Raw genomic sequence first — 21,166 nt, 5'->3', positions numbered from 1 at the left:
CTTTTTCAGATGAAATATTTACACCAAGAATTTCATAAACTGCCAACATTAAAATAAGCTGCAAATGCAGGAAGGATAATACCATATCAGGAAGTGAGTGTGATTCTGTCTAATCAAAGAATAACTTTCTACTATCAATTAAATTCAGATAACTGAAAAAAACACATTAATCTGAAAAGTAATATCTCACCTGTGTGGCTAGTGACAAGAGCAGGTGATTGTCCCCAAGAAAACCTCCAACACCTCACAGCCCAGGTGCCTTGTCTTCTGTTTTTCTAGTATTTGTGCATACAGAGCCTGCTGCGAGACTAACAGGATGGGATTCAAGTCAGTCACCCGAGGCCTTCCTGTTCTCTCTAACCTGAGAACTTGGTTAGTGATGCACTGACGGGCCATTTTTCATATTCTCTGAATATGCTTATGGGACCTGTTTGGGAACAGAAGAATTTGTCATGCTCACTTTCAAACTGAGAATCTGATGCGCACTCACCCCTGCGAGGTGGGAAGGGAATACAGCTGTCTGTAAAGCAGTCATAATCTCTGCCTCGTGAATTTACTCTGTGGATTAAAGCATTAATCACACAACTCCGGTGTGTATGTAAATATCTAACTACAAAGAGAAAGGAATGTGGCTTTCTGACGACACATCACGCGGGATCTGACCTAAACTGGGTAGTCAGGGAAGCTTCCCTGAGAAGAACTCTGGAGAAGAAATAAGAAATGTAAGCCAAAGTGCAGTGCAAAACAGAGCTGTCTGTCAGAGAAAAGAGTATGTGCGAAGATCCCTTAGGGAGAAAGAGCACAGTCCTTGCCAAGGACTAAAAGCTGGCCCTGAGGAGCAGGGAAGTGAACCCAGGAAGATGCCTGGAGTGAGGAAGGCGGGGCCAGAGCCCGCAAGGTCAAAATGGACTTGAGAAGCTCTCTGTGCAGGTGGACAGGCATCCGCAGAGCATTGCCCTAGGAGGAAACCACTCCACAGAGATCCACTCGTTCAGCCAAACGTGCTGAGTACTTACTGAATGCTAGACACTGGGGATGCAGCACCAAACAACATCAGGCCCCTGCCTGCTTGAAACTGACTCTGTGGAATAAAAGGAAGCGCGAATGAAGAAAATGTGCAGCATAAATGCAAAGCAGTGATGAATGCTATGAAGCAAAACAAAGCTGAGAGCCCGGGAAGGAGGTGGGGCAGGCCTGCCGCTTTGGCGGAGTGGGCGGAGAAGCACTTCTCCGAGGCAGTTTTGCCTGGGACACCTGATGACAGTCAGGGCAGGGATGGGACACGGGCAAAGTCAGGAGGCAGAAGGACGCTGTATGTGGGTGAACGTGAGCAGGCTCGCATCCCGATTTTGACTCATGGGTTTTGATGATCACTCTTCTTTAAGCAATAAGCTTTATTCTTTAAAGTAGTTTTAGGTTAACAGCGAAACAGCAGGAAAGACAGAGTCCTCGTGTTTGCCACCCGCTCAGTGCAACCTCCCCCACTACCCGTGTCCCTCGCCGCAGCGGAAACTTTGTGCAACCGATGAAATTACATTTTTTCAGTTTTTATGAGTAGATGTTTGCAGTATATGATGATTACATTCCTCGTGGGGAGTTGGCTTTACATCCCACTCCCCTCCTCTATCCACACCCCGCCATCCTCCTCGATTCCCCTACCCATTTGAGAACACTCTGTCTCCTTACTTCCTATTATCTATCTTTTCCCTTGTTCTTTATTTATAATTTGGGTTTCTCATATAAGAGAAACCATGAGGTAGTTAAGCTGTGTGTCTGATTTATTTCATTTAACACTATGGTCTCTAGGTGCATCCATTATTTGTTTATCTTTATGGCAGAGTAATATGCTACCATGTATAAGTAACACATTGTCTTTATACTGATGGATGTATAGGTGGCTTCTAAGATTTAATTATTACAAATTGTACAGCTATAAACTTGAGTATGCATGAGTCATTACAAAATAATATCTTTAACTCTTTTAGGAAAATAAATAGAAGTGTAATAGTTGGGTCAAATGGAATTTCTAGTTTTTATTTTTTGAGGAATCTCCATGTTGATTTTCACAATGGTAGTACTAATTTATATTGCCACCAGCAATGTAGAAGGGTTCTCCCCAGCCCTCAGCCTCATTGGAATTTGTTATTTGATTTCTTGATGATAGCCATTCTTTCTAGAGTAAAATATAATCTCTGTCATTTTCATTTGTTGAACATTTTTTTCATGTATTTTTGGGCCATTTGTACTTCTCAGAAGTGTTTATTCATTTCAGTTGGCTATTACTTGATTGGGTCTTTTATTTTGGGGGGAAGGTCTAACTTTTGCAGTTCTTTATAAATCATAGATATTAGTCATCTGTCAAAGGAATGTGTGGCAAATAATTTTTCCCATTCTGTAGGCTATCCCTTCACTCTGCATGTGGCAGCTTTTAACTTGGCATGACCCCATGATGAAACTATATTGATACATTATTATCACTAAAGTCCAAAGTTTCCATCTTTTGGAGTATAATTGTACCTTCTATAAGTAATGATGTGTATTCACAATTGTAGGCATTAAGCAGAAAAATTGCACCACCCTTAGGTGCGCGGCATGTTGCCTTTTCATACTGACTACTCATTTTACAAATATTTTTGAGTGTCTACTGTATACCAGCATCATTTTATGAAGGTGGGAAACATCATTAAGAAAAAACAAGCAAGATAAGTGTGGTGGAGCACACTTGTAATCCCAGCACTGAGCAGGCTGAGGCAGGAGGATCACTGCAAGTTCGGGACCAGCCTAAGCTACAAAGTGAGCTCAAGACCAGCATAATGAGACCCTGTGTCAGAAGGAAAAGCAAAAAGAAAGAAAAGAAAAAACAAGCAAATACCCTTACCTCCACCTTTCAAATTGGAAGAAACATATACTAAATAATAGAAGTTATAAGAAAATTAAGTTGGATGTTAGAAATTGTTAAACATTATGACAAAAGACAAAAAGTCAGCTAAGAAGAACCAGAACAAAGCAGAAGAGGAGGGAGGGGTGGGTTTGGGAAGAGAAAGCAGAGTGTGAGAAGGACACACATCAGCCACTACCACTGTTTGTCTGCAAAGACTCACACTGCAGATGCAGATGGAGAAAAGGAGAGTAAGAGGCAATTTACACATTTTAATGCATACATTTTTGCAAGATTTGGATTTTTCAAAGAAAAAAAAACAGAAAAAAGGGTAGAAATAATACAGAATTTCAAAAAAATATTATCAATAAGAAATCACTAGTTGATAAGTTACATATTGTCCTCTTATAGTTGTTCAAGTTATAAAATCAAAGCATAAAAGATGGATAGACACTCAAACATTGACAGTGCAAACCATCCTGTTCAATGACCCAATAAAAACTTAGTATATGGTCATCTGTCTTACACACTTAAACATACATATAAGATTTGGACTTTTTAATGAGAATAATGGGCCTTAGTAATGGAGATGCTGGCAACCCAGGTAGAAACTCCCAGCCTCACCCCCGGCATCCTATTTAAGTTGAGTTCCAGCCCCAGATCTGTTATGGAGCAGTTGAATTCCTTTGAGCAGTGAATTCCAGATCACTTTATTTCCTTGGGCTGCCACTTCCTCATCTTCTCTCAACAGAACATTTAGAGTTCCTGGGTTTTCAAGCTGTGCTCCCCCACATTCCCAAAAGTCCCTTGAGAAGGGATTTAGGATCCTCTTTCTTCCCTTCTCCTGCCCTGCAACAGATGAACTCTGATTTAGCTGGTTTTACATACTGCCTTTTTCATAGATGCTTAAGGATTCCGCAGCTTAAAGGAACTTGAAAAATGCTGGGCCCGATAACTTTTAAAGTCCTTCACGTTCTGAATGCAATTAATTCTAAACTCTTATGCCAGAGGTAGCAAAAAATATAAGCTATTGTTATTTGGCCAAGTTTTTCATCAGCATTGAGCAACTTTATTGCTAATTTTATATCTCTAATATAAATTCTCACACACAAACCTTTATTTTCATGTTAGTTTCTTGTCTTTTTTCCAAACATCTGTGTTCTTCATTTTGCTACAGTTGAGAGAGAACAGACTATATTATTCAATCCTTTTGAGATTTGTCTTGCTAGTTGCTTAGATTTACTAATTAATGAATATCAAATAGCACATAATCAACCTTGATTAATAAATTAATACATTGTGTCTCTCTTTGCTCTTTGTAATAGTTTTGTTTACCACATGCTACAGGAAATAATTTTATTTCAAATGTACATGACACAGACTACAAAAATATATAATAAAATAAAAACTGATTTACTCAATATAGAGGGGGAAAATAAACATTAAAAAATACAATTAATCCAGGGGTTATGATTTTTCAGATATTTATTCCTGGAAATTTTCACAATTGCAAAATGGGATTTGCAAGCTTACTTTTCTGCACCCTAATGCTAATAGTAGGGAGAGAAACAATATCAGTTATAAAATGTACAGTGTCCATAAGATCAAGCGCACTGACCGCACAGAGAAAGAAAGAAAGGTATTTTTCCATGCTTACTGAAGCCAGTTCATGTGTCACATAATGTAACAATTAAGCAAAATAATACATCAGTAGTTTTAAACTAGAGACAAAATTTTCACATACATGCACCTCAACCTACTAAATATTTTTGGTTGTTATAACTGAGGGCAGTATGTACTCATATCTAGTGGAAAAACCTAGGAATGTTATAGTGCACAAAATCTCTTACATGGCACAGAACAAACTTCTCAAAATGAAAACAAAATAAAAAACAAAAGTGACTACCCAGCCCCAAAATGTCAGTAGGCATTACAGCAACAGATTCCAGCTTTTCAAACTGTGGTCATTTACATACTTGCTGAAAATCTCAGATCTTAGATCTGCCTAGACCTACTGAATCAGCATCCACAGCTTGACAAGATCCCCCAGTGATTTGTGTGGATATTGAAGTTTGAAGGGTACTGCCACTCCAGGAATGAAAATTTCTAGCAAATCCCAGTAGCACAGAAAAAGAATTTTCTTCTGTACAATAAATCTGTGGTTTAATTAATTGACTTCATTTGTGGGTCATCTCTAAGATGAATCATTTTACTCAGGACACTCAAGAATGCCAGTTTTAGTTATCTGGACTGTTCTTGGCACAGAATTTGGTGTTCATTCCGTTAGCCTCTGATTCTCCTTATACGATGTGGGTTTTAAGAAAAGTTGAATAGGCTTAGAAGCCATGAAAGACTTCTCCTAGGTATATGCTTGAATTTGTATTTTATACGCTTTGACTTTTATTAACCTAACATTTATTGACTCAAGGAATATTGTTTTAAAATCAATTTGTGTTTAACTATGTCATCAAGTATGTTTAGCTTAATTGTGTAAATGGGATGGAAATATATGGATTACATTTCTTGTAAAATATGCAGAGAATTAAAATTAGCAAAAATATGTCAGAGCCAATAAATGTGCACCAAAACCCAGACCATTCAAAAGTGAAATGAGCCAAGTTCCTGTGTGTAACTGTGTCTGTGACTGATATTTAGTGATTAACCCACTGGGCCCTCCTTCCTGTCTATGCAACATCATTGTACTGATTTTTCCCCACTAAATGTGCACACTTTTTTCTAAGTTCTTTTATAAGGAACCTTGAGCATGTTTAAATATAAGGTATGATTTCCAGTAAGTGGAAAATTAAGTCTATTCCTACATTCCTATCATATCTTTTCCCCAAATTTTTACTTTATAAGCATACTAGTTCACCAGTGCAAATAATGAAACAAAAGCTCCATGGTGTAAATGTACTTTGTAAGCATACCAGTTCATAACCTTGATTAATAAATTAATACATTGTGTCTCTCTTTGCTCTTTGTAATAGTTTTGTTTACCACATGCTACAGAAAATAATTTTACACCATGGAGCTTTTGTTTCATTATTTGCTTGCTTGTTTGTTTTTTTTAACAAACTCTTTAAACATATAAGCAGTTGAATCTACTGTAAAAGAATCAAGACAAAATAGATGTCCTATGTATTTTTACAAGATCGGTATTATATAGATGTCAATAATTCAAATGTCAAATGGACTTTGAACACTTAAAATTGTTTATTATTATTTCTAGAAATGTTGTTCACATTCTCTGATCTATTGTATTCTTTGAATTTATGTACAATAGCAAAAATAATTATATTTTTAAAACAATTTAGTAACTATATAAGAATATTTAACTGAGAATTAAAATACAAGGAAACTTTCAAAGCAAAAAATAAAACAATAGTGTACTCTCTTCCTTGGTTGGTTAAAATATTATTAGTCAATACATTTAGGAATTTTTTTTCAAACATTTGGGGTTTTAAAAATCTCCAAATGCTTTTAGTCAACCATTACTTTTGTTAATGTTTGGACTCAAACACATTTTTAAAGAAATGTAATCCATATGTTTCAAATTCATTTTCACATTATCTATCAAGATATGACTTGGAAAGTTCTTCTGATCTACATGAGATGTTTTAGTGATAGCAGAAATCTTGTCAAGTAAGAATCTTTGTTGGTGTTAAGAAAAGACCTATATTCAGATCACTGCAATGATGACCCTACTGGCCTTTGATGCCAAAAGAATCTTTTCTAGTTTTGGTCACAGTCCTTTCTTTCCATCTCAAATATAGTAAAATAATAATGATGATAATGGTAATAATAATGATATGGACCCAGCTTGTGGTGGGCAAGGAGATTTGTGCAGGGAGATCTGACTGCTCATTCACCTTAGGTAAGATTGGCTTGGAATAACACACCTACAATAAAGTGAAGTAGAATGTTGGGTAAAGAGTTTGAGGAAAAATATGTCCTCTTTTTTGAATGCATCTCTGTATTCTGAAGAAGCCTGAAACAACTTTTATTTGCAGAGTATTTCTTTGCACTCCCAACCTTTGCCTTTCCCCCCCACACAGAAGAGGCTGGCATTTTCCAGACAGATGAGCATCAAAGACACGGAGAACAACAGGGAAATGAGGGATGGAGTTTCCCCACTGAATGTGCTGGTATCAAATGAACAGTCAAGCATCTCAGCTGCCTTTACCCTGCTCCCCCAAGGCAGAGCCCCACACTTGGCAACACTAGCCCTGGAGGAGGAGCAGAAGACCCCTCTAGGGGTCCCACTGACCAAAGCAAAGATTTGCACAGCAAATGAATCCAGACAGGGCCAGCACTTCAGCCAGTGTAGGCCTCCCCAGGTTGCCAGCTGCTGCCTTCACAGATAAGTGGCCTTCCTAAGCACCCATTTGCCCTCTGGAAAGGGCTTCCTGGGGCCTCCTACTATTCTCACACGAAATTCCCAAGCACTATATATGGTCTTCTCAGCTCTTGAGGCTTTTGCCCAGGCCGAAGATAAGTCAGGAGTGCCCTTGTAGTCTGAAGAGATTTGCTGAGCCCTGCTGTAGGATTCAAGCTGCCTTGTTTAAGTTTCCTTTGTCGTGACTTTTAGGATCTTTACCCAGTTATGAAATACCTCCCACACTTATCTTGTGGAATAGCCTGTGCTGAAAGTGTTGGGATTTGGGGTTCTCAGGCTAGGCTAACTCACTGCAGGGAAACCTAAATGCAGCAACTAAACACAGGAGTCCTAAGTAGCACCAAGAGTCTGAGTTGACATCTCGTCCCATCACTGAAGACTCAGGACCGCCTCCATCTCTAGTGCCTGACACAATGTTGGGCACAGAGTGAGTGCTCAGCGCAGTACAGCACAGTTCGGAGAACAAAAAATAAACGAGCAAACAAACGAAGAGCAAGGAGCAGCCTTGCCCAGCACCTGTCCTTACAGTCAGTGTGCCTATCGTCACTGTGCAGTCTCAGGCTTGCAACAGAATAATAAATGTTTCTGTGGTCTTAACACTGTAAGTTTTAATGCTGTAACTTTTCACTAATGCTAAGTGCAACTGTCTTCGTTTAACTTATGAAAATAAAATTTACCCGCCTTGTGATGTAACATAAAAGTATGAAAATCCAGAGAGATAGCCAGAAATAAATTATATATCAAGCTCAGCATTAAAAAAGAGACAAAACAACTAGAACATTAACATTTGCTTGGAATAAATGCACGCTACTTTCCCAACGTCTGATACTTTGGGAAAATCACAGCATTAGTGGAAACTGATGGTAAGTCTTAGCTCTTTCGGAATAAATGAGCTCCATTATAGTTACTCAGAGCAGTAGAGAAGTGTACGTGTGAGGCAGTCAAGTAGGAGCATGTGCTCCAGCACCCAGGATGGGAGTCAGAGGCCTCTGCTCTGACCTCCCCTCTGTATCCCTCTGCAGTAATCACCATCGCATTCATGTCTGAGAATTAAAGGAGGAAAGCACCCAAAAACACTAGCACTAAAATCTCTTGGTGTGCTTCCCCACAACTTCAATCAGTACCCACATCATAGCCTCTGGCAACTATTGTCTCATGTATGGGGATTTTATCTGTAAGAATATGCCAAGGGGTAGGGCACTGTGAGACCTACCCCACCACCCCGTACAACCACATCTAGTAAAGACCTCTCCCCACGATAGTTTTATGTGCTGTATCACCTAGTTCTCCAAAATGGAACTAAAATATTTCACTGCCAATTTATCCACCCAATGATTTTTGACATAGTTCTTAGTGTCTGATTATTCTGTTCATACTCTCAACAATCCTGAGGCTAGAGGAAGGTGTGGTATACCGGTCAAGTACGTGATCCCAGCACTCGGGAGACTGAGGCAGAAAATTGCTGAGAGCTCAAGGCCTACCTGGGCTACAAAGTAAATTCAAGGCCTGGATGAACTACCAAAGACCTTGCTTCAGCAAAAGAAAAAGTCCTGAAATTGACATCACCTAAAATCTCTTTATGTATAAATAAATAAAGTTGATCATTTATCCCTCAGTTCTAGCCTAGAGGGTAGCTGACAAATCATTTGTGGTAGATGACAAATTGAGTCTACTATACTGGTACTTACCAATTCTAATCTAGTTCCTAATGGATGAAAATTCCTAGTGAAGGTATTTTTTCTATGATTATGAAAATACAACACTCATTGTAACATTTTGGAAAACAGAAAAGACTAAAGAAAATCATTCTTAATCTCACCGTTTATCACTGCTAGAAATTTTATTCTAGGTTTTTCTATATTAGAAAATATTTTGGTCCATGAGGCAGAAACATTTTTTAAAACTTTTTTGAACTTTTTTTGAGAACTTTTTAATCACTGTTTTTTAGAACTTTTAATTAGGATGGTGAAAATTTCAGTTTGAAAAATATGCAAATTTAAAGACCAAAGCTAACAATCTGCAGTCTACTTTTTACCCTGGAAAATTTTAGCAGGATACTTTAGATGGAATGTTTTTATTAAAGACCTTGTTGGACAAGTGCTTCCTTTATTTAATGTGTGAAAAAGCATCATATTTTCTCTATAACATTTTGTCACTCCTCTATGAAATACAAGTCATACCTAGATTGATATTTCTCTTAAAGGATATTCGTTTGCCATTTCTTGGTAAAATATGTTTCTCTCTAAAACTATAATTCCAAAAGTCTGAGTATTCTTCAAACAGGTTTGAATTATAGGAAAAAGTTTATACAACATCTCGTGATATTACTCATTGTTACTAGTTTCGATTATCAATACACTTTTCCTGTAAAAGACCAGGAAGTAAATACATCTGGACAAAAGGCCGCTCCTGTGGTTTCTCTTGCAGCTACTCAACTGTGCCACTGCAACATGAAACTATCACGGGTAACATCATCATGTACCGTTTAACAGGGGGGAATATAGTCTCAGAAATGCATCATGCAATTTCATTGTTGGGTGAACATCATAGAGTACTTCCACAACTAAGTTGGCTGTGATGTCACTGGGCAATGTGTGATGATTTGTGTCTAGATATCTTCCCAAAGCCTCCTGCGGCCATAGGACTTTTTCAGAGGCAGCAGAATCTAGAGTGTGCAATTGATCAGTGGTGCAGTGCTGGGATTAAGTGTGGTGGCTGCTGAATTAGCCCACTGATTGGACTGTACCGCCCTAACCCTGACAGACTGGATACAGTACAAGGGACAAAAAGCGGCTTGTCTCTCTCCTTGCTTAATGCTTTTGCTGTCTTCTGCTGCCATAAACTGTCACCCCTCTGCCATGAACCATCCTGCCTCGGAGCCAGCTGATTATGGACTGAAACATCTACAAATGTGAGTTAAATAAATCTGTCCTCCCTTAACTTTGGACACTGGGTATTTTGTCTCAGCAATGAGAAAAGTAACTAAGACATAATGTGATTAGTTACAGTGGTCCATCCCTGACTGAAATGTTAGGGAGAACATGACATTGCATAAATTAATACCCATGACTGTGCTTCAGTAAAACTTTATTTATAAACAACTAGTTGCACTTGGTCCATGTGCAATAGTGGTGTAGGTGTTTTTTTTTCCTGACTTCCACATTGACCTGGAGTTTTCTGTTAATGGCATTTAGGAGTTTCTAATCTTCCACACAAGACTCCCAGTGAGCATGGCTGATTGAATTCCTGTATCTCCATTATCACGAAGGCACCACTTAAATGGTGATAAAAGAATTAAAAAACACAAGCTCCTGAGAAGGGGGAAGACAGCAGACAAGGAAATTCGATACTGAGTGCAATCAAACAGCTGCAAAGGCTGGCTTAGTGAAGAGCACCTGGCTAATACCACTTGTGCTCCAAAGGCACTGTGTGAGGAAGGGTTGGTGCAGGGATCCCCGGGAGCAGCAACCTGCACCACAGAAGAGCTGGCTCCCATCCCATCCGGACACTGAGCCACCACACTGAGCTCATTTGTAAAACCCAAGGTTCTTAACGGAGTCAGGAGAGGGGCGCCAGCTCTTAACTGTAAACATTTTGTTATACAAAGAGTTTGGGGAATCCGAATAGTGCCATTTAATATCCAGTATGTTTACAACTCTAAAGGTATCTTGAAACCCTTCCCTCCAGTCTTTTGTCTATGACCCATGGGAAATATTTGTTAATATCTGCAAAGCCACTCTGAATATCCATTGGTGAGATTCTAATGTGGGAAGAAGGGGCAGAAAATTGGAAGACATGAAATGACAGGAAGGAGGCTTCTTTAAAGAACTGATTTGCATGTCTGGATCTCTGTCCATGAAGGAAGGGGAAGACGGGGGAGGCTGGTAGCTATGGTGCCTGGTGGGCTATGTGGGCATCCCACTCAACAGTCCTGATTAAACCCAGCAGACAAAGACAGCTTGTTAGGAAGCAGTGTGCAGGATAGTGACCGATGCAAACCTCAAGGGCCACAGGGGTCATATGTAACAGGCTTCACTAACTCTCCCTTCCCCAGTTGAATATTTAGAGACTCGATGAGAAAGAACATTTTGCAAAGCTGGATGATTATTTTGTGAAGAGTGACATCTTTTGTCCCTTTTCCTCTTTGTCCCACAACAGACCCTGGCTACTATATTCAAGCCCTCTGTGTTCTATTCAGAGGGAAAATATTTGGGTTTCTTGGGTTGTTACTCTTTGATTTGACTTCCTCTCCCCATAATAAATCTTCCTGTCTTCTCCTTCTCTTTGAAGTTCTTCTTTCCTGTCTCCATTCATATTTGCATTTCTTTATCCCATACACATTTCTTTCATTTTTGTGTTGGTCTGCTCTTGGAATGTCAAAGAAAAAAATCACTTCCAACACCCCAGTACCCACAGACTTTGAATTTTCCTTCCACAGTAAGTTTTCAGCGCTTTTCAACAAGAGTTCTTCATTGACCTTGAGGGTCATAATATTGATGAAGGTGATAGGCAAATGAGCTGGTCACTGATTTTGAAATAAAATTAAAATCAAATTTAGCAGTCCCAGTACAAAAAGAATATCTTTTGTTCTGTTCCCACAACAATGGCTATATTCAAACCTTGTATGCTATATTCAAAGAGAAAACAGATTAAGAGAGACAAAAATAGGAGAAACTGTGAACTGTCCCTGGTGCTGGAGCATTATCTTTGCCTTCATTTACCCCTAGATGCCACCTGTTAGGGTGGTAACTGATTCTCCAGCCTGCTGGATTTCAAATTACTGTGGGTACTGAGGGTACCTGCATACCCAGTAGCATTCTCAAGAACATCCAAAGCCAACTTGCAAGCATTTACTCTGGATTTTTATGAATAATTGTACTGAGGAAAGGCCAACTCAGCAAGATCAGAAAGAGCTGAATAGTGGACATTTATCATACCGAACCTGCAGGAAAAGCTTTGGCCATCTCACTCAAAGCCAGGGGCATAGTGGCTCAAGCAGAGCAAAAGAGTTATACTTCAAAGAAGTATCATATTATGTATAATACAAATTTCCCATGATGAGCATGATCAATACGTGTGACAAATATGTGCTGATAAAACAATAAAGTTTAAGAGAAAGAAGTAAAATTAACTGCAGTAGACTGACAATTGATGTTCAGCTTGTAACACCCAGCATGTAAACTGAGTCAGCATGGTGTTGGGCGTGAATAGCCCACCTGAGGATTGTTGCCAGCAGCATGAAAAGAAGCCCTGGAGAGGAAGAGATGCTACTGTTGGTTCTCCTGGAGAAGTTTGTCACACTGGCTTTCCTGATATGAACTTGACTATTCTCATTGTCCAAGGAGCTCAGGACCTCATGGGCACTGAGGATGGCTGTGGTTCTTTTTAGGGGAGCTCTGGTCCTTATCTTGAGCATTGTTTTCTGGCTCTAGTACAGATCCTTCAGCATGCTGGCTCAGATCCTTCATCCTGATGGCGAAGACTTTTGGCTTCCACCACTGACCTTTGGGCCTTCCCAGTACAGATCCATGAAAAAGACTCACCTGAGAAATTGTCATGGGCTCTAGGCCTTCAGCTGGACTTGTGCTGAGGATCCAGGCCCTGGATCCTTTGGGTCTCTAGTGTGTGAATAGATTTCCTTCACTCTTTTGTGTTTGAATCCTTGGGTTATTATTATAAAATAATCCTATAAATTATGTGTCCTGTATTAAATTGTTTTCCCTGAAAACTCTGATTATAGAATAACCATACCACCTTCTGTTCTTTATCACCATTTTATTCTTTATTTTTGTTGTTTGTTTGTTTATTTGTTTGTTTTTTGAGTCAGGGTCTTGCTATGTATTTTAGGCTGGTCTTAAACTTATGTTGATCCTATGCCTCAGACTCCAGAGTGCTGGGATTACAAGCATGTGCCACCAAGTCTGGCTTATTACCATTTGATTCTTGGAGCCCAATCTAGTCATATTATTTCCTGAATCCCTGGGTCTGATGCAATTTGATTTGTCAATGCGATTTCATAAATCTGGGATGTTTTATGCAAGTCATTTTTCTGTGTACTTATGTACTTGAGAAATAGACTACTTTTGTCACCAAAAATGGTTTTCAAGGTTCTATTCCAAGAGTTGCCAAGAGATCTTAGAGGTCATCCAGCCTATGTTGTCCTGGATGTCGTCTATTATGGTTTAGATTTATATGCATTTAAAAAGAAAAACAAAAGCCCCTGGGTCTGACTCAGTCTTTAGGACAGTATGATTGTGACCTAGCCCCTCTCTCCGCCCAACCTGCTTGATAAGAATCTCATTGCCAAAGTTGCTTCTCACGTCAGGCTTCTCACCTCTGAATCACTTTGTAACTCTTTGTCCTTAAGGGAGCAGCACAAATGTCCCTTCTTCAGAATCAGTATTCCTGGATCTTCATCTCACTGTTCCTTGGTTTCGGATTTTTTTCAGGATTTTTTTTTCCTTCAGAGCACCATCACATTTGTGTTTTTGTGTATGACTTTAAAACAAAAGAAAAAGAAAGGAAAACAGGGGCTGGGGGGTTAGCTGAGTGGCACAGGCACCTGCCTGGCAAGCATGAGGCTATGAGTTCAATTCCTGGTACCAAACAACAAAATAAAACAAATAAACAGAAAAACCCGAAAAAACCCACAAGGTCTTATTTAATTTCCCGGGCTGGCCTCAAACTTGTGATCCTTCTGCTTCTGCCTCTCAAATATGATAAACATATTCACTCTTCCTGCCGTGTATTGCTTTTCCATATTTATATCCTTTATTTTGGCAAAAAAGGTAGCACACTTTTATGCACAGCGTATCCAATGGCAGTGCATATTTAAATAATTAGCCTTTGGTAATTCTTATGAGTCTTTGTACTATATTAAACCCATTTTAATGATTTTCATCTGCTTAGATCTTCAGACAGCTTCCCATTAATCCAAACTAATATTCGCAGTTTGCTTAGATAGCTAGAACTTAGCTTTTATAGCTTCTGTTTTTGGCCATCTTCATTTAAACTAACTCCTATCCCCTTAAAAAATAAGGAAATATGCATTTTGAATAATAAATATGCTACCATTGATTTTTGCTATTGGTTTCTCTTGCATCAGAGTCAGTACTGAAAAGTTATAATGTGATGGCAACTTCTATTTGTGTTTGAATTCAGTTTATTCTTCTAGTTTCAAATTCTAGTAATTTCTCACATGGTCTTTTGCTCTTTCCATTGGGCAAAACTATTGGTAATAAGAGTAGCTAATAACAGAACCTTTATGCTGTATAGTGAATATTTACTGAATAAATGAATGAATAACTTATTTAATCCTAATGAAAAGTCCACTGTATCATTGTCAGTATCCTCATTTTATGAAAGATTTTTAAAAAGACTCAGAAAGTCAAGTCATCTTCCAGTAGTGGCAGAGTTAGGACTTGACCAGACTTATGATCATGTCACAAACTCTCTATGCACCCGAGCCTTCTGGGAGACACCGTTCTCAGCCCCACCTCCATGCCTTTGTCCGTGCTGTTGCCCTCTGGGTGCCCTAGGCTCCCCATGTCTGGGCACACCATTTGCTGAGGCTACATTAAATCTTACCTCCTGTTTCCTCAGTGATTCTCTTCACCTCACATATTCCTAATACCTCTTCAAGTTGTAGCACTATTGGTGTGTCTTTTTATGTTTTGTCCAGCCAACCCAGTGCTCGATTCTTGGTGAATTCCCAAAGCATTTTAACAACGATGATGCTTGACTCACTTCAGCAGTACATATACTAACATTGGAACGGTACAGAAAAGATTCATGTAGCCCCAGCACAAGGGTGTACGGAAATTCATGAAGCAGTCTATATTTTTACACTGGCATACAACTGTAATCCCAGCACTCAGGAGATTGAGACAGAAAGATCACTGCTTTTGAAACTGGCCTGGGCTACAAAGGAAGTTCAAGGTCAGGCAGCCTGCATAGCAAAATGGTCTCAAAAAGACCAAAAAAAAAAAATTGGCAACCTTAGACCTTTCCTTGGGGTAGGACTAGAACAACAAATTAAATCAAACTTCTCCAGACTTTAACACCTGGCTGTATTGCTACAGCAGCTACACTAAGGAAAAATAGCATTTTTAGGATTCATGCTCTAAGAGTATAACTGACCATATGAAAATACCTTCCTCAAAAACTTTCAGTCATACAAGTATCATGTTGATTGTATTTTTCTTAGGACTAGAAATATGTTCTAAAGTTAACATCCAAATTCATAGTATAGTCCAGAATTAACTGCACAGAATTAATTGCTTTCTATTCAGGGAAACCTTATTTAACAAGACGCCATCTTTCTCATGTCAGCCCCATGATTGTGAATTCAACTTAGACTAGATGGTGGGTATCTTTGGAAAGTTAGGGTTGATTAACACTTGTTAAAGTCCTTCTCTGATAAGAGCTTTAAAGAGTTTGATACAATTAATATTTGCTATTTGAAGGTGCCATTCATCCTGCATCAAGCTATCTGACATAACCAATTCTCCTATCACTCTCCAAAGAGTGCTCTCTTGAGGTGGCTGGGGGACAGGCATATTTTAACTCAGAGCTGCCAACTGGAGGGAGCAACGAGATAGATAAGTCATATGTAGACCATCTTAGGCTTGACCTTCCTCAGAGAAAAAAAATGTAAACAGGCTCATTTTCATAGAATAGAATCTAATAATAAAATTTCCAAAAATTTTCTGTCCCCCAAGTCTGGTTGCTGTTATACATTTTGCAGAATTGGAAAGTAATTGATAGCACATGGAATGGTACCTGCAGGGGATCATAACTTGCCTGCCTTATTTGCCTCTGCACAATTTTTGATAAATCTCTGCTGGGGAAAGCCAAATGTTTATCTATAACACATGGGCTTCCACTGACTCAGTATGGCCACAAAGTGACTCTGTGTCATTGCCAGAAATCAGCTGCACTAGCATCATACCAAAAAAGTGTGTATTTAATTTAAAATTCATATAAATTCCAGATTTACTTTCATCTCTACAAACTCTGCAGTCTCCGATGAAAACATTCCAAATTTATTTCTGATTGTGTTGATATTGACTGTTTTACATCCTTTATTGTTTGGACATCTAATTTGTGTTTGTCAAGCACCAAGAAAGGTAGGAAAATATTGAGTTCTTCCAAATGATATTTCCTATAGGGCTTTTATGACTGGATAAGGACATCAGCTTCCCCTTCCCAGCGCTGAGTCCCATTCAGTGTGGTTGGAGCATGGATTTTTTCTAGTGGATACCAAAGCTTTATTGGAAAAGTAAAAACTGTGTATTACAGACATTTAAGTAAGTTTCATCATTTGTATTTTAATTATTCCTACCTCAGGGCATTAGTTGCTAAATTTCTGGAAATATTACAGCCAACATTGAAACTAATCCAAAAATATAAACAACATTGCCTCAATAACCTTTTCTGCAACTCTAGGCAGTCAGTCATCTAATCAGAAATGATTCCAGTTGGAGTCCTATTTATAAGAGTTTTTCCTCAACTGTTGTATAATCAGATTCAGATGCATCTTTTTCACAATGAATATGACAATTACATTTTCAAATTTATGCATAAGGATGGCTGAGCATGGTGGCACATGCCTGTAATTCTAGCACTTGGGAGGCTGAAGTAGGAGGATCTCCATGAGTTCAAGGCCAGCACAAACTACACAGAAAGACAATGTCTAAAATACACAGACATGCACACACACACACACACACACACACACACACACACACACACACTTAGACATAAGGATAAGAAAATAATTATTTGAGAATATATGACCATTCCTCAACAAACTAAACATAAAATTACATATGACCCAACAATTCTATTCTTAGGTATAGATAAGTAGGTAGGCAGACAGACTGATGAAGAATATCCCAAAAAAGTACTCAAACAAAAAACTTGTACATAAATATTCATGGCAGCATTATTTGCAATAAATAAGAGTTGGAAACAGCCCAAATGTCCTTCAGTGAATGAATGGATAAGCAAACTATAGGGAATCCACTTCTATCTGTTATGGTTTTTATTTGGATGTCCCCCAAACACTTATGAAGTCATAGGGGCAGATGTCTTGAATCTGTGATTGATTCATGGTCCAATGTTGGGATTATGGGTATGAGTGCATACATATAATATAAGGGACAGAAAAAGTCTTCTCTCCACATTCCTCCCTTTTTGCTGTGCTTGCTTTTGCTGTCTTCTTGCCACCATGAACTGTTGCTCTCTGCCATGTGCCACTCTGCCTTGGAGCCAGCTGATTATAGACTGAAACCTCCACAAACTGTGAGCTAAACAAACCTTTCATTCTTTCATTTTGGGCATTGGGTATTTTTTCTCAGCAACAAGAGAAAAATAACAAAGACAGAATTTAGTACTAATAGTTAGATCATTGCTGTGACTGTACCTGACCATGTGGTACAAAAGGCTTTGAGAATAGTTTGTGGGGAGAGTTTGGAAAGGCTCTAAGTTGTTGTCTGATAGAGTAGACAACAACTACTGTTTTGGTCCCAATCTAGAACATGTTAGGCTGTTCTGTATGGGAGATTCTGGTCAGAGCTCAGAAGACCAGAATGCTGATAGAAATCTTACCACTAAAGACCAGGCTCAGGAGGTTTCCACTGGGAAAGACTGCATTGGTTGTTGAGAGTCTAGATGATGTATGTTATGGTTTGGCAGGAAGTTTGTCTGCATTTTTCTCATGTCCAGAGACTTTGCCTGAGACTGAGATTAAAGGCAGCAGACTAATTAAACTGGTAGAAAAAACTTCAGGCAGTAAAATGTTGAGGTGGTGGCATGGCTATTGTTGGGGCATGGCTTTTACCCAGATTTATGTTGAGAGTATGTACAGAGTTCAGCAGAATGTTTTAAAATGTTGTGAGCTTGGCCAGAAAGGAACTTCCAGTAAAGCTGCGGACTGTAAAGATGGAGCTGAGATCTCTATTGTTAAGAAGGAATAGGAGAATAGAAAAGATGATCTGAAGGCATCACAAGCAGCAGAGTCTTCACTCTATGCAGCCTCAAAACTGCAAAAGTGAAAGGTTTGCTTTGAGGAGAAAGCCGCAGAGCAACATGTTGCAGAATGGTGGTGGCCTCACCATGTTCAAAAATGATGGCAGCCACACCAGGTTCTGAAATGGCAGTTCCTCAGAACTGAATGCAGACAATTGACCCCTACAGCCAAGAGAAAAGAGAGCCTGACTACTGCTCCAGCCGACAGCAGACATTGACATCATTCATAAGGCACTAGTTCTAGGTGCGTGCAGAATACAAGACTCCTGAGGTTAAGAAGGCTTCTACCACATTTCAGAAAAAGGCCTGGGGGCCAGAAAGTGTGCCCCTTATAGGTCAATGTGTAAAGTCAAAGGTATAGTGGAAATCTCAGAATTTTGGAGAAGCCAGGAACACGGATTGTCTGAGGAACTGTGCAAGGAGGGAACAGAGTAGGTCCAAGAGAGAAGCCATGAGAGCTACAACCACTGGAAGGGCCACAGCAGTGGTCATGCAAACCCTTTGGCACTCACAACTTGCTGCAGATTGCTTCAAATGTTCCTTATGGAAATACAGGACCTAATGTTTACTCTCCTGGATTTTGAACTTGTTTTGGTCCCAATGTTCTGTATCTTCCTGTTTGTACCCTTTGGAATGATAAACTTTATCTTGTTCTATTGAGTGTTGGAAGTATTTAACTTTCTTTTTATTTGTGCAAGGGCTCATAGGTAAGAGATTCAGGACTTGGACTTTTCAGCAAGGCTAAAACTGTTAGGACTTTGGCAACTCTTAGAGTGGAAAGTCTTGGAGTGTCTTTTGTATAAAGCATATGTAAGTGTCTTTGGGGGTTGGGGTGGAATATTATGGTTTGTGTCAGGATGCTCCCACTAAGACTCATGCAGTCATGAGCATAGACTTCTAGAATGTGTGATTGATTCATGGTCCAATGCTGGTATTATGGGCATGGCCTACATACAATATAAGGGACAGAAAGAGTTCTTTCCACACTCCTTTCTTTTTGCTCTTGTTGCTTTTGCTGTCTTCTTGCCACCATGAACTGTTGCCCTTTGCCATGTGCCAGTTTGCCTTGGAGCCAGCTGACCATGGTTATAGACTGAAACCTCCACAAACTGAACTAAACAAACCTTTCTTTCCTTCACTTTGGACATTGGGTATTTTGTCTCATCAACAAGAGAAAAGTAACCAACACATTATCTATATATTAGAATAGTATTCAGACAAGAAAAGGAATAAAATGCTCTTCCATCTGATCACATGGATGATTCTCAAAATACAATGCTAAGTAAAAGAAGCCAAACACAAAAGACACATGTTATATGAGAATACATAAATCTAAAGAGATGAAATATAGATTTGTGGTTGCAAAACCCTTTAAGATAGTAATTGTTTAATGGTATAGAGTTTCCATTTGTAGTAATGAAATAGTCCTGGAAGTAGACATAGTTGTATACTTTAAAATAATTAAAATGCTAATTTTGTGTTTAGGTATTCTTTTAAAATAAAAGATTTAAATGCATTTCTTCGTTCTTAAAACTATGCACTTAATAAGCAGCATCTGTTCTACAGTAAACACTACAAGCCAGGTTGACCCTTGTGTGCTAGCACTAGCAATAAGCATTATGTTTTAGGTAGTATTTTAAATTCTTTACTTTGTAAGGTAGGTATTAGTATCTACAAATTACAAAAGAGGAAATGAAATACTGAAAATATAACTGACAGGTGGGAGAACTGAGACTGGGACTCAGATTTAGAGTCTGTGTCATAAATCACTATCCCACAAGATGAGCGAACCTTATCCTGCTACTGTACAGCTGATGGGAGTGGTCCCCAGCTCTCAGAAAAATGTTGATACAGTCTTAGTTCTTTAAAAAAAGACTTTTCATTCAAATCTGCAAAGTATACACATTTCTGTTTCCTTCATTATTCATTTACCTAATTACCACTGGTCAGTAGTACACATGCCACAAAATATCTTCAGGAAGTTTAGCGCCCTCTTAGGGAAAATTTAAGGTGCTCTGTAAGGTACTTTTTGTAGTTAGAGGAGTCCTGTGGCCCTCAGTATTTGTCTTCCATTGCAACAAAAATTATATCGCATTTCTCAAATATATCTCCCCCTTCTTGTCTTTCAGTTCTCAGGCTAGATTTAAGTAAAATCTAGGTTAAGGGAGTAAAAATCTAAGTAAAGGGAGGCTAAGTTGAGTCATAAAGTAGTCATGCATCAAGGCATGTAGGGAATAGGAAGTAAAGACTATCATAAACAAAGGAATGTGGGTCATAAATGATAGATCAGAAGAAACTAAGTAAAATACAATGTCAGCCTTCTCCAGGAATCACATTATAATCCCAAATCACTCTGTTCTAATGATGCCCTAAAAGGATGGATTTTGCAGGTTAGAATTACACAGACGCAATTCTTGGCCATGTAAGAATGTCAATACTATGTTTTTAGCAAGGTTCATCCAAGTGGACACAGAGAAAGCCACGTATAGATCCAAAGAGAGGATATACACTGGCAGCAGGTAGGCAGAATTCCAATGGGCATTTAGGTGGGTATCACCAGAGGAGAGAAGTTGAGAATATATGATTTACTATGTATGTGTCTCTATCCCTGTTCATCCTCAACCAAACCGTTTCCAACTCCATAATATTTGTGGTCTCGGAACTTCTGGCTAACCCAGTTCTGTCTCTCTTGGCTCTGGATGTGGCTAGGCAAAGCCTACCATGGGAGATTATTGTTCTTGATAAGGGGCCAAAGCCAACCCAGGCAAGAGCCAGTTCCATGATCCTTCTACCTGGAGCACATGGACCATTCAGACTCCTCATAAGTACTCACAGAAACAGAATTTCAGCTAAATGCTTGA

The 21,166-nt window shown here is 39.0% G+C and overlaps 1 protein-coding gene and 1 non-coding gene across 8 annotated transcripts in view; both read left to right on the top strand.

The window, feature by feature from the left end:
- Positions 1-21,166, top strand: part of Veph1 (ventricular zone expressed PH domain containing 1) — a 236,848-nt gene that overhangs the window by 144,602 nt on the left and 71,080 nt on the right. The window lies entirely within an intron of this gene.
- LOC111753536 (U6 spliceosomal RNA) lies at positions 15,017-15,118 on the top strand. The gene has a single exon (XR_002788316.1). It is a non-coding gene; the product is annotated as a U6 spliceosomal RNA (small nuclear RNA).

This window comes from Cavia porcellus, unplaced genomic scaffold (genome assembly GCF_034190915.1).
Source record: "Cavia porcellus strain 051 isolate PalLab524CR breed Dunkin Hartley unplaced genomic scaffold, mCavPor4.1 scaffold_5, whole genome shotgun sequence".
Classification (NCBI taxonomy): Eukaryota; Metazoa; Chordata; class Mammalia; order Rodentia; family Caviidae; genus Cavia; species Cavia porcellus.
Note: the sequence above shows the minus strand (reverse complement) of the source record. Positions and strands in the feature narration are given on the sequence as shown.